The sequence below is a fragment of the Blennius ocellaris genome (assembly GCF_963422515.1).
Source record: "Blennius ocellaris genome assembly, chromosome: 9".
NCBI lineage: Eukaryota > Metazoa > Chordata > Actinopteri > Blenniiformes > Blenniidae > Blennius > Blennius ocellaris.
The window spans coordinates 2,833,088-2,846,890 of NC_137658.1; positions in this window are offsets into that span (position 1 = coordinate 2,833,088).

The following is a 13,803-nucleotide window of genomic DNA, read 5'->3' on the forward strand; positions in this document are numbered from 1 at the left end:
CCACGTATGAACCAGTCCAGACCCAACAGGGCAGCGGGTTTGAGACCCGCGCCCTTAAATTAACAGGACATTTGTTAACATAAGAGAAGTGAGGCCGAGGTAATTAAACGAAATATTTGAGCGGCGCAGCAGGTGCAGGTCGCTCGGTACAAACGCCACGCCGCTCAGAGCGAAACCAGCTCAGCACCCCCCCCTAAACCAAACCCGCAAATAATTAAAGAGCCCTCACTTCATATTATCGTTCACTCTTGATATCTCGCCATCTACAAGCACATTTTAATCTGATATAACATCTCCCGTCCCGCTGCCAGTTCGCTGGCTCCAAACCCGGGCTTGTTTAAACATCACATGTGTGGAGGCCAGCGCACAGCTGGGTGCATTTCTTTCCCATCAAAAGCTCCTTTTTTTTCTTTTTTTTTTTTTTTAAGCCCCCCCCCCTTCTTTTTTTTTCTCCTCTTAATTCGTGTTCGCACGCTCGGCCCTGCACGTCGGACCCGAGCGTTCCTGTAAATGACTGTCAGGCGGCTGTTTTTCCTTCCACCTTCAGACACTGAAACACTTCAGTCGGCCTCACGTTCGTCTTGTCAAAACATATGATCGGACGATATTTCGAAACGTCCACTCTGAATGTCAATATGTCCTGTAACACAAGCCGCCGGGGCCCGAATACGTTGCAGCCGCTGGACAACGGCCAGCTTTCAGAAAGTGGTCAAAGTGGGCGAGGGAGCGTTTCCAACTTTTCTATTTTTAAAAGATTAACTTCGAAATTCTTCCTCCAAAAAAAAAAAGAAAAGCCGAGCTGATAATGAGATAACTTTATGCTCTGGGTTTAGTGCCAGCGGTGGCAAGTAGCTCAGTACTGTACTTTGTTCTAGTACTTTTAGTAAATGTTGTCATTTTTTTTTTTCCTTGAACTGTTTTTCTTTTTCCAAAAATACAAATCTCAGCGCTTCCTCCTCCTCCATGTCAGATTACAGAGAAATCATCAGATTATTCAAGTGATTAAAAAGTGCCACGTTATGTATTTTATTGCATGTATGTTATTTCCTCCAATGGTGTGTGAATGTGTGTGTGAATGGGTGAATGTGACGAGCTATGTAAAGTGCTTTGGGGCTGCCGTTAGCCAAAAGGCGCTATATAAGTGAGTTTGAACATAACGACAGGTTCATTATTTTTGAGGAGTCAATCCTGGAGGTTTGGAACATAAAAAGGATTTTTGTTTTTTTGTTTTTTTAGTCTGCAAGAAATCAAAGAGCAGAGAGAAACATACCAGATATGGCCAAATATCACATTTGTGACGTTATTATAATAATTAATCTGATGAGTCCTGATAATCAGACATTTATGGTTATATAAACAGGCTCAAAGCTCGTTGTTGCTGTTATGAAGAGAATCTCTGCGAAAGTGACGATCAAATCGGATTTTCAGTTTGTCAAGGAGACATTAAGAAGACACTTTGACAGTGATTATAGTTTAAATAAAGTTTACAAATGCTTGTTATCAGCCACACTGTCTTGTATAGAAAAAAAATATATATACATATATGTATAGACAATCTACTTGATTATATAGAATTTACTTCTTTACACAGGAGCGGATAGATGGATGGACTGAGTGAATGGGTGAACGTGATTAACGGTGGAAAAGTACAAGTGAAATAAATTTACCTTTGATTATCTGAAAAGCGAGACTGAATTTCGACGAGGAAAGTTTCCGGCGAGGCCGTCAAGGATCATAATGGCCCGACCATCAAACAGTAGAGAAATGACTTCAGTCCTCCGGTTTATGGAACTGTGTGGTGGAGAACGGTGGTGCCCCCGCTCCCCCCCCCCCCACCCCCCCACCCCTACCCCTCCCACCCCCCCTCTGTTTTGACAGAAAGAGTTATGTCTCGCCGGCACCCGATTCACCGCCGAGCCTCATAAGCTTGCGGAGAGCATTTAGGACGCCGCGGGGGCCTCTTGACCCCGGGAGGAAGTCGGGGAGCATTAAAAAGGTGACAAATTGGTTTGCGACTAAACAAAGACGTCTGCAGACGCCCGCCGCGCTGAAATATAACCGATTACCAAAAAACACCGGGCCGGACACTCTCAGGAAATCATTCATTTTTTATTTTTTTTTTCTTTAATATCGATGCCAAACGTGGGCCCTCTGCCCCTCCAGTTACAGGAAATGTAAGAGCAGTGGGTCTCCTGTGATGAATGGGGCTCTCTGTGGGAGGGGAACCGCCACACTCATTTTACAGACGCAAAAAACTGACCAAAAAGACTTTTTTATAAGGCAATAAACGGGCGGTGGAGGGGAGGGAGGGGAGGGAGGGGATTCAGGGTATTCAATGGTTTTTTGGGGGTGTGTAGGTGTTAGAAGGGTGTGATTATGTGACGGGTCACACGTGGTGAGACGAGAAGCCTGGTGGACGGTGCCACTTCTGGTCAACCCTCACCCCTGGTCAACCCCCCCCGGGCCCCCCTTCTGGTAATTAGAAGTTTCCCCCTCAAACCCAGATTCTTATTTCTCCAACATCCATCATAGAAGTGGGTTTCCTTTAGCATGTACGTAACAAGTGCACCTTCTATAGATGTAAGGCTGTAGAACAGTAGACGTATTGAACGTAGAGGTTCCTCGAAACGCTTTAGAGAAGATTCTCCAGGCCTGGATCAAGAGGTATGACAAAAAAAGAGAAGGCAGGGGGCAGTTTGTGGCCCCAACCCTCTTCAGGATCTTCTTCTTGATGCTCTTGTCACAAGCCTTCAAGGAGAACGAAGATGGAGTCTACCTGCTCCGTCTACTCGGTCCGATGGCAGGCCGCACGACTTGGCCAGGCTCCGGGCCGAGACCAACGTCGGACACGTCACCCTCTTTGCCGATGGTGCTGCCATGGCAACGCACATCGAAGAAGCACTCCACAGGCTGGTCGAGGGCTTTGCTCTTGCGTGTGAAGAATCTGGCCTCGCGATCGGTTCCAGTACCTGGGATCCACCATTGAATCAGCTCCAGGTGGCCAACAACAACCTGACAGCGAACACCAAGATGCAGGTACCGAGCCTGCGTCTTGTCCACGCTCCTCTACTCCGGCCAAACCTGGACACCGTACGCCGCCCAGGAGAGGCGACTTGAACGGCTTTCATCTCCGCTGCCTTCGACGCAGACTGGCGATCCGATGGCAGGACAGGATCCCCAAAGCCGACGTGCTCCGGCGCGCTCCCAGTCTCTTGAGTCGGCGCCGTCTTCGCCGGCTCGGCCACATCCGCCCAATGGAGGACGACCGAATACCCAAGGACCTGCTCTACGAGCTCTCAAGAGGTTCCAGACCCCGAGGTCGCCCCCGGCCGTGCTCCAAAGACATCTGCAAAAGAGATTTGAAGAGTGCTTGCAAGGAGAGCGACTCACTAGACCACCTGGTGGTTCACGGTGGTATTGCGAGGTTGGGGCATGGCTGGCTGACTTGAACTGGAACTTTGGTCGGTTTCTCAGTGAATTCTCACTGTCAGTTCTTCTCCGAGGCGTGATCCGAATCAGAAAAGCCATTTTATTAGCCAGAGAAACACCCCTTGGAAAGCGATACGTCAAATCCTTATGCAGAGTTTGCCGAGTTCTGTGTGGGCGCAGGTCAAATATTGGTTGGTGTATTTGCTGCAAAAGTAGTTTATTTCTTTTCTTAAAAGGCTGCATGGAGCCCTTCATAGTTCAAGTAAGCATACCTGGAGGAAGGGGAAAAAAAAAAAAAGTCCAGGTAGCTAAAACACTTTAAACGCTAATCCCATTTAGTGTTTATGTACTTTCTCATTGCACCAACTGTGTGTGTGTGTGTGTGTGTGTGTGTGTGTGTGTGTGTGTGTGTGTGTGTGTGTGTGTGTGTGTGTGTGTGTGTGTGTGTGTGTGTGTGTGTGTGTGTGTGTGTGTGTGTGTGCGTGTGCGTGTGTGTGTGCGCGCGCGCAGGTAGAGCAGCCAAGGACCTGGCAGGTCACAAAGGCGTCTTTGTGAAGGAAGGTAATGAGTGTTTTGTGAATGTCTCTTGATGCTCTGCAGCTCTGCAACACCTCCGCAGCGCATCAGCCTCGAGCGTGTGTGTGTGTGTGTGTGTGTGTGTGTGTGTCTGTGTGTGTGTGTGTGTGTGTGTGTGTGTGTGTGTGTGTGTGTGTGTGCGCAGTAAGTGTGAGGGGTATTTGTGTAACTATTTATATCGTCTTTAAAGGCAGTGATTTATAATGTTTGTTCGCTGTTTAAGTTCTGCTGGTTTTGAGTGTGTGCGGTGGCTTCCATTTTTTTTTTTTTTTTTTTTAATTCAAACATACACGGGCAGAAGTTAAAACACGGTGGAAACAACGCAGATCCAACCAAAAGTGCACACAGATCCTTTCATGCTGCACATCTCCTCGACTCCTGTGGTCAAGTACCTTGCAGTTATTACAGCTTATTTGTTCAAGTGGCGAGGAAATATTAAATATCACAAGTTCTCTGCTGAGACCGGCCAGTAATTATCAGCAGATGTCTGCCAGTTGGGCAAAAATTGCAGTGTGTGTGTGTGTGTGTGTGTGTGTGTGTGTGTGTGTGTGTGTGTGTGTGTGTGTGTGTGTGTGTGTGTGTGTGTGTGTGTGTGTGTGTGTGTGTGTGTGTGTGTGTGTGTGTGTGTGTGTGTGTGTGTGTGTGTGTGTGTGTGTGTGTGTCACCATGAAGCTGACTGAAGCCTCTACATGACTGAGGTGTGACGCTCTGCATCGAGCTGCATCCCGTGAAGCATCAGTGTGAAGATCACAACTCTACTTTTCCCACTTTGGGCCCATTATCTTAACCTTTTCCACTAATGTGAACCGTCTGTCAGGGTGTGTGTGTGTGTGTGTGGGGGGGGGGGGGGGGGGGGGGGGGGGGGGACACAAACATGTCAACTTCAAGAAATCACATTTTTGCTTTATTGCTCAAAAATCTCAAATTTCATTGACAAAAAGTGCAAAAACAATTCAAATCATGAATATTTGATTCATAGTTTTACAGACTTTTGAAGCAAGCTGTATATATATTTTTTTCTTCAATATATATATATATATATATATATGTATATATATATATATACATATATATAAGTGGTCATATAATTATGTCCACTTTAAATGCAATGAAGCCAATAATAGTCAGTATAATGTAAAAAATAAAAATGCATAATTGTGTTTAAGAAGCTTATAATATAAGATAATAACAAGCCAATAGCATATGATTGGATAAATGGGCTGAAGGTGGAATAACAATGATGTTTTGTTTTGTTTTTCTCTTTAAAATAATGAAATGGGGACGTTAATTAATATTTGTGACCAATAGAAAAAATAAAAAACACCATTTGTAAATGTTGTCTCTTTCCTATTTTTGTTGCTTCAAACAACGTGTCCCATATGTGCAATAGGTGACGCTTTTATACTATTAATATGTCTTGACAATTAGAAATAGAAAGGCACAACCGTAATGAATTAATCCGTCGATAACCGATTTCCAACGTTTCAATGAGTGAATGAGTGAATGAACGGCCCCGGGCTGTTGTTTCCCTCCTGCGATGGAGGACCACAGTCCAAACGAGGCGTTGGGGGGGGGGGGGGGGGGGGGGGGGGGGGCGATCCTGCAGCGAGGCGACGGGGTTGGTGATTGTTGGGTTTGTCTGTGCGAGAGGTCGGAGGTCAGCGAGGCTCAGAGCGGCGGGCGCTGAATGACAGGAAGATCCCCCACGCTTTCTCCACACGTTCCACCCAAAACACTGACCTCTCTTGTCCCCCACCCCACCCTCCCCCCCCTCCCGGGGTGCTCGCCCACCACAGGCATCAGGCACTTAAAGGAAACCGGACACCAGAAGAAGCACACGGGGCCCGATGTGCCAAATTACATTAAGAGGTGACAGCGGCCCGAACATGTGTGGCTGCTCTGCTCCTCCTTACCTCCTCTTTAATCTCCAGCAGGCAGCGGTGTGTTCGCTGATCCCGGGTAACCTAATTATCCCTTCAAAGGTGGACAAATTGACACCAGACACTCACACAGATGTGATATGGTCACGAGCTGCAACCTGCATCGGATGCTTCCTGCACAGGAACTTCAAAATGACTCTTGAATTGATAATAAAGTGACACCGTCACGATGACGTTTGCAGCTTTTGAAGGGAAAAAAACAAAAAACATGAGTGAAACACGAAAATACAAAGAATATTGGAAAATTTTGTTGTGTCTGTGGAAGGGAACATTTGTGGGATGAGCAGCAGAGTCAAAATGTCTCCAATAGATTTGGGCAGAATAAGTAATGTGCTACTAATTTATCTATATAACCTGCTGTATCTGAGATAAATAAGAATTTAAAAAAATCACACGCACACACACACATGCTCAGATGTGGGGGAAACCAAACAAAGCAGCCAGTGCAAAGCGGAGGATGTAAACAACAACAACAGAGGATCACTGTTGCAACGTCACATGTCTGTGGAGCTCTAAGCCCCGCCCACTTTTTTAACCTACTTTCTGGAGGAAACGCACCAGATTTTCCTCTGATTACTCTTCACCTTCCCGCTCCGTACCGCTATTTGATCTTGCTGAAATATAGACATTCCATACACTGTGACCACGACAAAAAAGTGTAAATTTAAATGTTATTATTGCAATATTTTACCAGTCAGGTCCACTGTAGGTGGTCCCTGAAGTACATTCAATCTTATTTAATAACTATCTTGTTTACGTCTTATTTGCGTGAATATATAATTGTATACATATTTGTATTGGTTTCGGGTATGTGGTTTTAAATAATCATGACGTATTTGATATTTAAAATGTTTTTTTTAACCGATTCATTGACAAAATAATTGACAATCAAGTATTAAAATAACCGTTAGTTGCAGCTCTAATGTCAATGAAAGTTTTCTGTTTTCAATTGAAAAACGGGCTCTGAACCTGTAAAATCCTTCTTTTTAAAAAAAAAAAATAAACCCACATCCACTTCTAACAGCTCCCTCTCATTCTACTAGGACTCGGACTCTCCTCCATTGTCTCCAGCTCATCTCCTCCCGCGAGGAAGCGGCCGCACAAGGCTGCTCTGTGTTGAACTGCCTTGTCCTCGGAGGCCCCGCCTTGCTTTCTTAGCTGGAGAACATAAGTGCTGACCCCAGGACGGGACCCTTTCTGCCCCCGCTGTGAGTGACAGCCCCGCTCCAAATGTGGACACAGGACCTTGTTGCCCCCGATGGGAGGTAAAGGGGCACGCTCCCGCGCAACACCGCAGTGTGGGTGGGCTCCGTCACGCAGGGACATCTTCCGCCGGCGGTACAGTACCGTGCAAACGTCTCTGGAGGTGAGTCGGCGTATTACGTTACCGCCAAGATTTTCCCCGCGTGCTGGAAAAAGCGGAGGTCGGGCCGGACCCCCTTCGCCTCGCAACGAAATTAGCCGCGCCGATTGGATTTCTTGTTTCTTTGCTCTGCAGATTAGCCCCAGTTTGTAAAACAAGAACATTTAAATAATCAAGCGGTTGAAGAAGAGCCTCCGCCAGTCCATAACGCCGTGGTGAAACTCAAACCGACTCGCCCCCGACGTCGGCCTTTTTAAAAAAAAACACCAAAAAAAATCCCGGGCCAAAATCATTAGTAAAGTAATCCGTCACTGCGACCCGAACCTCAACGTTCAGACGGCGATAGAAGTTAGCGAAAACTGACGAGAAGGATCGGGAGTCAAACGTCTTCACATTGTCTCAAACTCTCTCTCTCTCTCTCTCTCTCTCGTCGACGGAAACGTCGGAACACTAAACCGGGTTTTCTTTGGCCGGAACCCGAAGAGGCCTCGCTGCACGTCGGCGCCACATGTTTTCGAAGAGACGTCGGGTTAAAACGTCCGTCTCCCCCGTCCCTCGCCTTGTTCCTTTTTTGTCAAAGACTTTTTTCATCTCGGAGGGACCGTTGTTTCTGTACCGACACGGCAGCGTGAGGCCTGAGCTTTAATGGTGGAACAAAGTTGTTTTATAACTCAACAAGTTGCTCACTGTCGGTATATTTAAAGCAGGAGGAGAGGGGGGGGAGAGAAAAGTCGGACCCCCCCCCCCCCCCTACCTCCCCCCGCATCTTTTGCCAAGTATGAAGCGGTGTGGTGAACAAACAAATACGGCCAAACAAGTCCAAATAAAGCAAAGTACTTTGGCTCCCATTTATATAACGCCGGCCCTCTTACAGTTGGACCGACCTCTCTGCCTCGCCGCTCTTTGATACCCCCCCCCCCTCAGTCACATCCCTTCAGATGTAGTGTGGACGCGGAGCACCTGAGCTGCCGCCCCCGGGTCGTCGGGCAAGTGGGCAGATGTGCCGGTATGCAGGGGGAAAAAACCCCTGACTCTATTTCAAGCCCTTCCAAACGTCTGAGAGGGTTTCCTTGTGATCCGTCATATTTAACCAGTGTCCGAGCCCCACCCCTCCCCCACCCCCACCCCCAATCCCACCCCCCCCCTCTTCAAACAAGCCGCCTGGACCCGAACCAAGCGCCTCGAATCGGTGCAGATCGGCAGAGGAACGGGCCGGCGGGGTCGGGGGTGGGGTGAGGAGGAAGGGGCGACCTCGCCGTCAGCCGGTCGCGCTCCTCAAGAGCTCGTTAATGTGCGCCTGCGGCGACGCTTTCACTCAATGACCCCCTTTATTTGTTAAAATAGATTATTTTAAATACATTACAGAGCACTTTGGCTGGATAAACAGAGACTCCGGGGCTGCGGCCGGCGCTACACGCTCTCGCCACGGCCGCAGAGATCCGAGACGACGGCCGGGCCTTTGATTTCACTGATAGGACTCCGATTCTGGACACGGAGCCGCTGAGGAATCTGAAAGGCGACGCCGCGAAATTTCGGGGGGGGGGTTGGGAAGTGGAAGGTCTCATGTGGGGAATATGAACTTATGGTGTTTCTCACCCCCGCCATGTGGACGGAGGAGTGCTTTAGAAGAACAGAGGGGAGTCCTGTCGTTTCTTCCCCCGAGAGGTTCAGGCACTCCTTCGGCCGGAGCCGCGAGAGAGGAAGAGGCTCAGACCTCACTCTTCTTCCTCTCTTGACCTTTGCTCTCTTCTGGCGCGAGCCAACGGCGAACCACATCGGACGCTTGAGCTGAAACAGAAACTCTCAGAGTTTGACTGGAAAGTCGGTCTAAAAGAATAAATAGAGTCTGGAGGCAGAGCAGACGAAGAGAAGACGTTGACTCAAGTCACATGGTTTTATCTTCATAATAATTTCGAACAATTACAAATAGAAAAAGATGCATGAATAGTTATTATGGCAAAACACAGCTAAAACAACAGAAAGTCACTGTAACAGCTAACATGGCGCAAAATAACCTAAATGGCTAAAATAGCTTAAACTTGCAAAACTCAAGTAGTTAACTTTAAGCATTTTAAATAGTTGTAATACAAAAAGCTACCCAAAATGGCTATAATGTGTGTATATATACACAATATATTGTCGACAATTGCTCTTTGAGATGTAATTATTAAAAACATCAAAAGTCTAAAGACATTTAAAATTGCTCACTAAATTGGTTTGAGGGAAAATAAACAGCTTTATTTGTTGAAATGAGTTAAAACTGCTAATATAGTTAAAACATACAATTGCTAAAATGTCAGACGTAGCTAAAAATGTACATGCAACAGTTTACCTCCTGAACATGGTTAAACCTGCTTAAATGTTTGAAATGGATAAGAATGTTTTTATTTTTTTTATTTTTAGGACGCATGGATGGATGATATTTGCAAGAAAGTCATTAAAACAGCTTCATTTATTGAAATGGGTTAAAACTGTTGATATAGTTAAAACAGATTAATACTTACAATTGCTAAAATGTCGTACTAAGGTAGCTAACCTTGTTCAAACTGGTCAAACGACAAAATGGCAAAGATTTTCAAATTAACGAGTCGGTTAAAACAGCTCAAATAGTTTTAACAGCTACATTTCTAAGTTTCTAAGTCGCTAGATTTGCGTTGCTAAGTTAAGTTTCTAAAACTGCTGAACAATCTAAAATCTCCCCTAGATTAATCTAAAATGGCTATTTAGAGGTTAAAACCGCTAAATTGTCTGAACACGGAGAAAAATGGTTAAAATAGCTAAAAACGAATACAATGGCTAAAAAAAACTTAAAAAGACTGAAGCTTAGTGGTTAAAACTCTTCTGATATCTACGACAGATAAAACAGCTTACATCCTGAAAGTGATTAAAACTGCTTAATAATCTGAAATCTACCCTAAATTGATCTAGAACAGCAATTTAGAGGACAAAACCACTAAATCTCTAAATTGTCTGAACATGGAGAAAAATGGTTAAATTAGCTAAAAACCAATAAAATGGCTAAAAAACATAAAAAGACTGAAGCTTAGTGGTTAAAACTCTTCTGATGTCTACGACAGATAAAACAGCTTACATCCTGAAAGTGATTAAAACTGCTTAAATGTTTGAAATGAATAGATGGATGGATGATATTTGCAAGAAAGTCATTAAAACAGCTTTATTTATTGAAATGGGTTAAAACTGTTGATAGAGTTAAAACAGATTAATACTTACAATTGCTAAAATGTCATACTCAGGTAGCTAAAATTGTTCAAATTGTTCAAACTGCTCAAACGACTGAACGGCAAAGATTTTGGATGGATGGATGGATGGATGGATGGATGGATGGATGGATGGATGGATGGATGGATGATATTCATTAAAACAGCTTTATTTACTGAAATGGGTTAAAACTGTTGATATAGTTAAAACAGATTAATACTTACCTTAACACTAGCTGCTCAAACGACTGAACGGCAAAGATGATGGATGGATGGGTGGACGATATTTGCTAGAACGTCTCTTCATAGTTGTTGTTCTCTCCCTCCTTCCTCCCTCCTTCCTCCTCTGGCAGGTTGAAAACGAAGTAACTTAACCTAAGTATTTTACTCTCGGGGGCCGAAAATCTTCCGCCTCCCTTCTTTTCTCCCTAATGAGTTAATTTGCCCACATGTTTCTGCGATTCCCTCTCAAGTGTTTTGCAGGAGGTGAGAAACACACACACACACACACACACACACACACACACACACACACACACACACACACACACACACACACACACACACACACACACACACACACACACTCCTGCTCTGCGTCGCCCTGCGGCTAATTTATGGTGGCAGCTCGTAGTTCTGCCTGGATTACCGCCGGCCGGAGAGAAAATGGAGCGTAATAAAATGACAGGCAAAACGCTGGCAGACCAAAGCAGAGAAAACCATGAAGAAATTAGGTTTGATTAACCTTATGAGTGCTTGTTTCAATTCTCACAGGTCTATTTATTTTCGAACATGTGGTCGACATTCCTCCTGCTGCACGTTTCCCGGCATGTCTATTACATCTAATCTGTAAGTGGCTCCAGGAAAAAAAAAAAAAAAGAAGAAGAAGAAGAAGGAGCTGCATGCATGTGCACACACGTCATTCGTGCAATTTAAAAAAAAAAAAAAAAAAAAAAGGACATTTGAAGAGGTAATATGTCCCTGACTGTTATTCCTGAGGGCTGCAGCCATTATAAATAGTATAAACTCAGCAGATCCAAACGTCTCTGGATTCGTGGATCTGCTATAAATAAAACACTGGATTGTCACCATCCATTGTTTTTAGTTTTCACGACTTATTTTCTCACAGACAAATCAGGGATGAAAATGCTTTGAGACAAAATACCCAAAAAAAAAAGAAGCATGTGTCTTGATTATTTCCAGGAAATACGTCTGAGCTCAGCAAGAAACTCAAATAATTTGATTTTGTTCAGGTTTGAAACAATAAAGAGGATTTTTTTTCCATTAAATGACACTAAATCAAATTACATCAATAAGAAAATGAGTATAAATGACTAAATGAAACATTTTTAGCAAATTATATCTAAATGTATTGATATTATTATGATTAGTTTGGCTATGAAGACAGATATAAATCCATATTTTAGCTTTATCATTTTACATGGAAACTAACTAATCTGTCAAATTTAAGTCAAATTTATATTAAAGCCACAAACAGCAACAAAACACAAACAGTCTGATTATAATTGTTTACAAAATGATTTAATAAAAATGTGCTTAAGGAAAAATGTGTATGTTAATTAAAATAATTGGTTTAAAAGTTTGAATTTAAATTATACTTAATGGCTTTAGAACCAGCGTGATGTTGATCTGATTATATTTGTTTGTTTTTTTTACTTTTTATTCCTGTGTCATGTTTATTTTATGGCGTTAAATCAAACTCCTCACATACATCACTTTGTTACAACAATGATTGCATGTGAAAGCACTTTATAAACCAAAATGTTTTGGGTTTTTTTAATCAAATTTATTGGACATTAGTAGTAACAGTAGTTTTTGATGCTCAGTGATGAAGATACTGTAGGTTTCTTTCTTTTCCGGCAGTGGCTTGGAGAAAGCAATAAAAAAAATTTAAGTATCTTGAATAAACATAATGAGAAAACAGAATAAAAAAAATAAATGATCTTGAACAAAAAAAAAATAGAAAACAGAATAAAAAAATGATGTTGAATAAACAAAATGAGAAAACAATAACAAAAAATATGTTGAATAAACAAAATGAGAAAATAGAATAAAAAAATAAATGATCTTGAATAGAAAAAAATTGAAAACAGAATAAAAAAAATTATTATGTTGAATAAACAAAATGAGAAAACAACAAAAAAATGATGTTGAATAAACAAAATGAGAAAACAGAATAAAAAAATAAATGATGTTGAATAAACAAAGAGAAAATAAAAAAAAAAAAAAATGATGTTGAATAAACAAAATGAGAAAATAGAATAAAAAAATAAATGATCTTGAATAAAAAAAAATTGAAAACAGAACAAAAAAATTAATTATGTTGAATAAACAAAATGAGAAAACAACAAAAAAATGATGTTGAATAAACAAAATGAGAAAACAGAATAAAAAAATTAATTATGTTGAATAAACAAAATGAGAAAACAACAAAAAAATTATGTTGAATAAACAAAATGAGAAAACAATAAAAAAAAATATGTTGCATAAACAAAATGAGAAAATGACACCGAGACACAATAATAAATGAGTGAAAACCTGATCGTACGTCTGAAAATCACTTTGATTCTGCTGTTTGTCACTCAGTTCACTGTTTTCACTCATTTTCTATTCTGAGTCAAACAACATTGTGAGAGAATTTCCCAAGGATTTTCTGCTCTGCTCTACTCTACTCTACTCTACTCTACTCTACTCTACTCTACTCTACTCTACTCTACTCTACTCTACTCTTCTCTACTGCACTCTATTCTACTCTACTCTACTCTACTCTACTCTACTCTACTCTACTCTACTCTACTCTACTCTACTCTACTCTACTCTACTCTACTGCCATGTATTCTACTCTACTCTACTCTATTCTACTCTACTCTACTGCCATGTATTCTACTCTACTCTACTCTACTCTACTCTACTCTACTCTACTCTACTCTACTGCACTCTATTCTACTCTACTCTACTCTACTCTACTCTACTCTACTCTACTGCACTGCACTGTACTGCACTGTATTCTACTCTACTCTACTGCACTGTACTGTACTGCACTGCAGTCTATTCTACTCTACTGCACTATACTCTACTGTACTCTACTGTACTCTACTACACTATAATCTACTCTTCTCTTCACTTCTCTTCTCTTTTCTTCTCTTCTCTACTCTACTCTACTACACTACTGTACTGTACTCTACTATACTATCATCTACTCTTCTCTTCTCTTCTCTCCTCTCCTCTCCTCTCCTCTCCTCTCCTCTCCTCTCCT